Source organism: Dermacentor andersoni, chromosome 6, assembly GCF_023375885.2.
Source record: "Dermacentor andersoni chromosome 6, qqDerAnde1_hic_scaffold, whole genome shotgun sequence".
In the NCBI taxonomy this organism is placed as follows: domain Eukaryota; kingdom Metazoa; phylum Arthropoda; class Arachnida; order Ixodida; family Ixodidae; genus Dermacentor; species Dermacentor andersoni.
In genome coordinates, this window is record NC_092819.1 from 77,344,050 (window position 1) to 77,352,605 (window position 8,556).

The window sequence follows — 8,556 nt, forward strand, 5'->3', positions numbered from 1 at the left end:
GTTGAACAGCCGAGTAAGTATCTATATGTCATCAAAGAGAGGAGGCTCGCAATAAAAATGTATATGAAAGAAATTTAGAAATTCATTTGAAGTTGTCGAAACGGTTATCCTTTCTCAAATGTTTTCCCGTAAGGATTAAAAATGTTGACAGACTAACAAGAAATAATAAACTATGTCATCGTCTTCACAAGCAGCTAGGGAAAGGGCTACTGATAGTTGGTTCACTGGCCTTGCCCCCCCCTCGCCCCCCCCCCCCCATCAAAACAGAGCAAATAGCTAAACTTCATATTTCAGTAGTATAATGAATCGACAGATTTGCTTCCTAACTCCGCAACCATTTCATCTTATCAACGTTTTTTTTTTTTTTTTTTATTGTTAACAGTCAAGACTAACCAAGATTTTGTGCCTTCATTGCCTAAGACACTTACTCTAGCTGCTGCTAAGTAAGATTACAAAATTTCGACCTTTTCTTTTTATTTCTAATTTTTTTCCTATTCCTCTGTCAACCTTCTCCCAGGACCTCTCCTCCCCTACGTGCAATTTTTTGCAGAGCAGCATGTTAGGTGAATCGTCATCAGAATCAGCCTATTTCTTTGTCGACTGCAGGACGAAGGCTTCTCCCAGCGATTTTCAATTACCACTATCTTGCACTAGGTGATTCCAACTTGCACCTGTAAATTTCCTAATTTCATCACCCCACCTAATTTTCTGCTGTCCTCAGCAACGCTTCCCTTCCCTTGGCACCCATGGTGTAACTCTAACGGTCCACTAGGCTACTCAGCATTACCTTTGTCTTCTGCATATTAACCTTCAACACCACTCTTGCGCTTTCTCGGTTGAGGCCTTCAACCATTTGTTGCAGTTCATCTGGGGTGTTGCTGAACGAGACAATTTTATCTGCGAAACGAAGGCTGCCGAGATATTCGCCGTTAATCCTCACTCCTAAGCCATCCCAATCTAACAGTTTGAACACTTCTGCTACGCATGCAGTGAATAGAATTGGAGAGATTGTCTCATTATGCAGAAAGGTGAGGCGTGCAGACAGGACACAAGAGAAGACAAGTGGACAACACGAACGCCGACTATCAACTGAAGGGAGCACTGAGGCAAAAAGAAGAAAGAAGACACAAAACTAATCTGCGCAAGCTCTGGAATGGTATCACCACATGTCAGTCGGGTAGATGTGCCGGTCTACGTGAGAGGCACTTAATCTCTTCCTTATGTAAAGTAATCGAAGGCTGACTCACGCACGTAGTTCCATCATTAGGCTACCGAATACCTTTCTGCATAATGAATCCTTACCAACTAGCTCAGCTTTCTGTCTTTCTGAGATTGTCTCCTTGCCTAACCCCTTTCTTGATAGGTAGTTTTCTACTTTTCTGGCGGAGAACCAAGGCACATGTGGAATCTTTGTAGATATTTTCCAAGATATTCACGTATGCATCATGTACTTCTTGATAACGCTTTGTATATATATATATATATATATATATATATATATATACGTACAGGGTGCGGCAAGTATGTGAGAACACACATTTCGTGACCCCCATCCTCTAGGTACATAATAGCTGCAAATACTTTTTTGCTACAGGTAACCATGGCAGAACTTTAGCTAACTCAGCAAATGAAGAGGCATGCAGTTATCGTGTCCTTGGCTGTAGGACACCCTGATTCGGAGATCGCAACATACTTGAAAGTTGCCTGACCATTCTTGTTCAAAGTTCGGAAAGAACTGGAGACTGCCAAGGGTGATGTGGACGCTGTTTCACAAAAGAAACGACATTGTCAGCCTTATGACACTCTTAGGGCACCAGAATTTATTATTCGGGTCCAAGGTATCATTGATGAAGACCCTGGCAAGTCGATAAGAGCCCTCGCCAAGGGGGTGCAGGTTGACGAGGCCACTGTCACACGTGAAGTCCATAAGGGCCTTCGATACAAGTCTTATGCTATGCGGACAGGACAGTTCTTGTCTGAGAAAACTAAGGAGAACCACCTGACCACCTGAAACTTCGTCCAGGACCAGAAGCTGAACCGTAAAAATGATCGGTGGCTGCGCAAAGGCCCCGAGGATGTTCCAACTGTCATGTGCACAAAATTTCCAGCGTCAGTGATGGTCCTGGGTGTCGTGAGCAGTGAAGGAGACGTGGTGCCTCCACATTTTTTTTTCTCCAAGGTGCCAGAATTAACGCTGTTGCTTACAATGAAGTATTGAACACGGTTGTGAAGCCCTGGATAGCTGCTGTAGCACGTGAGAGGCCGTATGTTTTCCAGCAAGACTCTGCACTATCCCACACAGCCCATATACCACGCAAGAATGGATGGTCGAAAACCTCCACGACCGCGTTACTCCAAGCATGTGGCGTCCCAGCTCCCCAGCTCTCAACCCACCGGACTACTACGTATGGGGCATAGTTGAGAGGGAGTCCAATAGGCACCCACACAACACCCTTGAGGCTCTCAGGGGAGCTAGTGTTGGTGCAATTGCGAATGTTCCGAAGACACACCTCATCACAGGCTGCGGTCGGTTTCGGCAGCGTGTGGAGTCTTTGATTGCTGCTCTCGGCGGTTTCATTGAATTATGACGTTCACTGGATACATGGCCACCTGTAGACAAAGTTAAATAGACAAATTATCTGTATCCAGTATCTGGGTCTGTCTGCGTGTGGGCGTAACTTTGTTCTGAAATACCTGACGCACCCGGTATATATATACTTGTGTAAGAAAACATATTGAATTTCATACGACTAAGACACAGAAACATTCTCTGTCTTTTTTCTTTTTTTTTTTTTTTTTGTGTGTGTATGAGCCATAGGCGCCGACCACGGGGGCGGGAGGGGGGTTGTTCCGGAGGCCGAGCCCCCTCCAGAGTTTTCCAGGGTGGGCCTCCCTCCCCCCCCCCCCCCAGCGATGCCGAAGCCTCCCCCCGCCCACACACCAAAAGTGTCATTACTAGAGCTTTCTCACCCACATCATTTGAAGTTCCTTTTGACTTGCCTCGACCTTTTCACTCAAAATTTTATTGTGGCTAATAGCTTACTGCATCATTGTTGGCGCGGGCGTGCTTGGCTTTTAACTCTTTCCGTACCGCACCCATTGGTCAACGTTAGCCAGCTAACGATGGCTTGAAACGCCACTTTCGAGACCTTGCTTGCCGCTCACGGACACACTGCGCTATCGGACGTGAAGGAGGAAAACTATATTTCTGTTTTTCTAAGCAGTTCGTTGTTTTCCAAAAAGTAGGAAGCAAGAAATGGCTGCCTCCAGAAGCGGCGCGCGAGCTTTGAAAGATCGCAGATCTCGTGACTCTGCTGCGTCTGCGGCTCGTTTTATCCATGGACCGAACAGCACCTCGTCCGAGGATGCTGCCTTCTCGTCGGGCTTAGACTCTGAGAGCGACGACGACGCAAATCAGCCCGGAACATCGGCGACCGCAGCCCGGCACGCCTAACTGTAGCGCTTGCAGTTAAATTTTGTAGCAGAATACCTGGTCAATAAAAAATATTTATCTTTTCGTAGGTAGTGCCTATTACACGGCAATCCATTTTGTATGGCTCATAACTTTTGTTGCATATCTTTCTTAGTAGACACAAACGTGTCTTTACAAACTTTGCTAAATCTTAGCCCACCATCTATCTTGATTCTGGCAATCTATATCATGAATGCCAGAACGAATGCCATGAAATTTTGCGCATGAAAAGTGCATTCATTCTGCTTTTTGTTTATGTACTACATGAAATATTCACTGCAGTAGCTTTTTTAGAAAAGAATTTCTGGCGTAAACTACAAAAAACACCTATTTTCCCCATCGTAGGGAAGAGTAAATACATACTTTCGCTTTATTTCTGCAGATGCTGACAACAGGAGGACAAGCGCATTGGAAACACCACCGGCGGCTGCCATATCTGGATTTTCTCACTTCCAACATTGTTTTAAATTTACACTGTAAAAACTAGGCACATACACAATATATTTAAATATATACACAGCACAAATCTCATTATATTTTTGCAAGAGAAGAAGGTAGCTAGCCAATTAACAATTATTTCTAGAGGTATGGATAGCCTATGCCTAGAGAATGAATATGTTGCTGTATGTTCACCTCGATTGAAATTGCTTTGGTGCTTTTTTGACCCTGAAAAAAAAAAAACACAGACTTCAGACCCCTTCGGCAGAGTCTTTCATAAACGGCGTGCGAAATGCACGTGAATGATGTGTCTCAGTATTGCTTCCCTTTCCAGTAAACAATGCTAACGACTCATGAAAAAAAAACATTTCTAATAATTTATACCATTTATTAGGGATGGAAACATCGCCACTTCATGCAGAGGTCATAAATATATACAGGGTGTCCCAATGAAACATCATTCACCAAGATTTAAAAAAGCGCAATGTGTTACTGAAAAAAAAAATCTAGTGCACTGTTTCCAGTACAGTGGAGCAGCTGCCAGTAATGTTTTCGTTACTGATATTTAACTAGGTCTTTGTAATTAATTATCTAACTCGAGACGTACTATCCTAATTACCAAAGTATTAATGAGGCATTTGTAGGCACAGTCAAGGGACATCTAACTGCGGTTTTTTCAGCGACGTAATAATTGCTTACTAATTTTTTAGGATTTGCGAAATATGGGGAATATCACGTGACTGCGCTCTCACGCGCATCATAAGGCAGTGCCCTCGAACATGCTCCCTCTGAGTTAGCCAGGACGAAATAAAGGAAATACAGAAAAACATCGTGATCGAGCTAGTGCCTTATCTGCCGCACCACGGCCGAAGTAACACGTCGCGTTTGGTGTTAGTTGGAAAGAAGCTGTGACATTTGTTGTCTTAGCGAAGATAAAGTGCACGAAAGGTTTGCTGTTCTTTTTTTTTTCACAAAAACTATCACCATAAAAGCGAATTGACAACGTCAGTGCAAATGTTTAAAGGTACGTTTTGTTTCGTCCCAGTCGCCATGTCTTTCTCTAATGAGCAGAAGGTAAACATGATCCTTGCCTTGAGAGCTGCAAATGGTAACAAGAGGAAGGCCGCAAATATATATCAGTCATGGAAGTGTGTTAGTAGATCAAACGCATCGACTATCATCAGAAATTATAAAAACTTGAGCCATAACGGTAGCTTCATGAAACAGCGGCAGATGATAGCATCTTTGAATCCTAGCCTTGGCACAGATGTTCTACCATTTATGGCTTCAAACCCTCATGATAGCGTGCGCGATGTGGCCGCCAAGGTACCAATTTCCAAGTCATCACTTTGAAGGATTCTAAATGACGGCCTTTCACCCGTATCACCTTAACCAGCACCAATGCTTGGAAGACAGGGACCTGTAGAATCGCCTAGATTTCTCGAACTGGGTCGTCACAAAAGCAGATGCGTCACCGGACTTTTTGAGAAACATCATGTGCACAGATGAAGCCAATTTTCGCAGAAACGCCCATGTAAATTTACACAATGCACAATATTCAACTGACTCCAATCCACACTATGTAAAGCGCAATCGACACCAGTACCGGTGGTCGTTCAATGTGTGGAGCGGAATTTACGCCGGTGCCATAATTGGTCCCATCTTCTTAGATCACACACTGAAACTAGACAGCGTTACGTGGACGAAATTCTTGGAAGAGTGGTTGATGAGTTTCTCAGTGAAGTCCTGCTGTCACGTCTTCAGTGGCGTAGCTAGCTCGTCTGGCACCCGGGGCCTATAGGTCTTCTGTCACCCTCCCCCCCCCCCCCCCCCCCCCTGGCTGTAGTCGAGAGGAAGGCGAGGATATCAACAAGTTCCGGGTGTCTTCGGAAGTATATGACACCCCCCCCCCCCCCCCCTCACTGGCCCCTTGCACCCGGGGCCCACGGCCCCCCGGCCCCCCCTGTTGCTACGCCACTGCACGTCTTCCACATCTGTCGCATCAGCAAGACGGGGCACCCGCACACAGCCAGCAGCCGAGCACGAAAATGGCTGGATGGAACTTTTCACGCGCAATAGATTGGAAGGCACGGGCCTCTAAATTGGCCAGCTAGGTCTCCCCACTCGATTTCTTTCTTTGGAGTCATGTGAAAGATAGTACTTATTTACATGATGAAAACGGACGTTGGATTACCTCAAAGCAGGGATAACGGATGCCTGCCGTAGAATTCCAGCGTCGGTCATCAAGAAAGCCACTGAAGATGCGATAAAGCGGACTCATGCAATACACGTCCTCTAGGCAGCAGATGGTGTTCAAAGGCGCTTACGAATAAGGGAACACTGAAATCTTATGGTTCTTTGTGTGTGTTTGTGTGTGTGTGTGCGCGCGCGCGTGCGTGCGTGCAGGTATACCCCGATTGCCAATTCGGCTAATTTAGAAGCGATATGTTTTCCTTCTTGAACGCATCGGTTTTGCCTTTTCTCTACACGTGGGTCGCTCCTCGGTCTGTTTGTTTCACTTTTATACTTTGCCATGAACCTGTTTTTGCAGCACGCATACACTTTCATGAAAAATAAAACCGTCGCTTTTGGCTTTGGTCCGAAGCAAGTATCTGGCGCGAAATATCGCGCTCACTCTTTTGATGCGGATCGAGCAGAGCCGGGATATTGAAACATTCTATGCCTATTCCATTGCTTTTCGCGTCTTGTGCGTGATCAGAACGGCGCTTCGGCCGCGTTATGAAGGGGCTTTTGTTATCGATGTGATCAGTCGGCCTTGAAAGACGGATAATAAGTGTGCTGTAGAAATGAGAGGTAGGAATAGTTGCGAAACGCGAAACCTGCTGTTGGTACGCTGCAAACGGAGCGAAGTGCGGCGAGACTGCCTCGCTAATCGGGAGATCTCGAGAGGCAGCACGTGGGTGACGCGCGGGCGCGATTCACAGCAGCCACCGCAGACAGACCTCTGCTCATGCAGCGCTTTGCTTCCATATATGGTACCGGTGGCGTCATCGGGGAGCAGACGACGCGTGCTACTGTGATGACACTTCATAGCCATCATCGCTGCAGCGCCCGTCTAGCGCGGCACTACGCTTTTCTTCTCACGCTTCCACCATGCTCTTCTCCTCCGCTTTCCGCCTCGCGCTTTCTTCGTTTTCGCCGTCTTTCATCCGCGCTCCGCGTTCGCTCTCTTCTCCTTCGCTGTGCTCGTTCGCTTGATTACGAGGACACCGACGCAGAAATGGGCACCTAAGAGCTGCGCTCTGAAAAAATACATGCCCTCAACTCGTGTTCTGTGCAGTCTCCTGCCCCATTTCTCTCGCACACTGACGTAACCTTTCGCTGCCAATTGTAATAGCTCAAAGCACGTATACGCAGCGGAAGTTTGCACTCCATGGTTGCCTGTTCTATGTTCACGAACTCTGGTTACTCTGCTCCCGGTGTTCTGAAGCAATTCCTAGACATAGCAGAGTATGGGTGTAGGCCAGTTGGCGATTCACGATTTGGGAAGTTACCACAAGAAACATGCGAGATGATCAAAGGAACAACACAGGACAAAAAAGGGTAAGAAAGAAAGGGATAACCGCTCTGTGTTGTCCCTTTCTTTGTCTCATGTATTTCTTGCAGTAACTTCCAAAATCAAGTCTTAGACACTGTTACCAACTTTTCATGGTAAAAACCTCATGTAGCCGCACCACGCCGTCTTGATGACACCGTTGAAGGGATGCCCACTGTAAATAATGAGCTTCCCTGGTGATAATGACTGAGAGGCGCAGTAGCCACTAGTGGTCGAGCATCCAGGGACTGCAAAACATCTTTTCTTCTCATAACCTGTTCAGGCCGTCCAGAACAGCGACGTAAATAACCAAAGTGTGGCAACGATAATTGACCACTTGAAGAACACTCACGAGTGTAGCGCATGTGAAAAACAAGGCAACGAGACTGCTCGCGTGCATACACAAACTAGGCGACAAGCTTTTGCATCAATATACTACTTGTGTGTGCACTTCTCTATAACACAAAGCAATGTTCAGAGGCAAAGCATGAGAGAGCAGCCAGACGACTACTGTGTCTTGCAAGTGTAGTGTTTTTATTTAGGACTGTGTCTGTTTGCGTTAATATAAAAAGTACAGCAAACAAAATATTGTGCAGATCCCGTGCACTGTGGGAACCGATGTTAGGCGAAGCATTTTGCAGGCAGCTGGCTATTCAGCAATGCTTGGAGTTCCGCAAAGCGTTACCAAGTTGACCAATGTGTTTGTGTCAGTCCAGTATTTGTATGTGACTCGCGCGAGTACAGTGCATTCAAATTAAGTTGAGTGCAAGTGTGTGTGACGACAACAGCAGGGCAACAACAACGGTGGTAACAATGACTGCATGATTTCTACAAATGATCGAATCGATGTAAACGAGTGGCATAGAGGTGCGAGATCAGCAAGAAACTCGTAACCTAAATGATCACTGACGGCGCCACGTGGTATCACTTAGACAATACGCGAATGGGTGACTTGACGGCGATACTGTAGCACAACCTAAAGCCTGTGTCCTCTCTAGCCATTCGGACGAGTGGCACCGTGCAACTGCTCGTACTGGCCAAGCCATCATGATGCTGTTGTAGTGGAATTCGATGCAGCGTTGTACTCGGA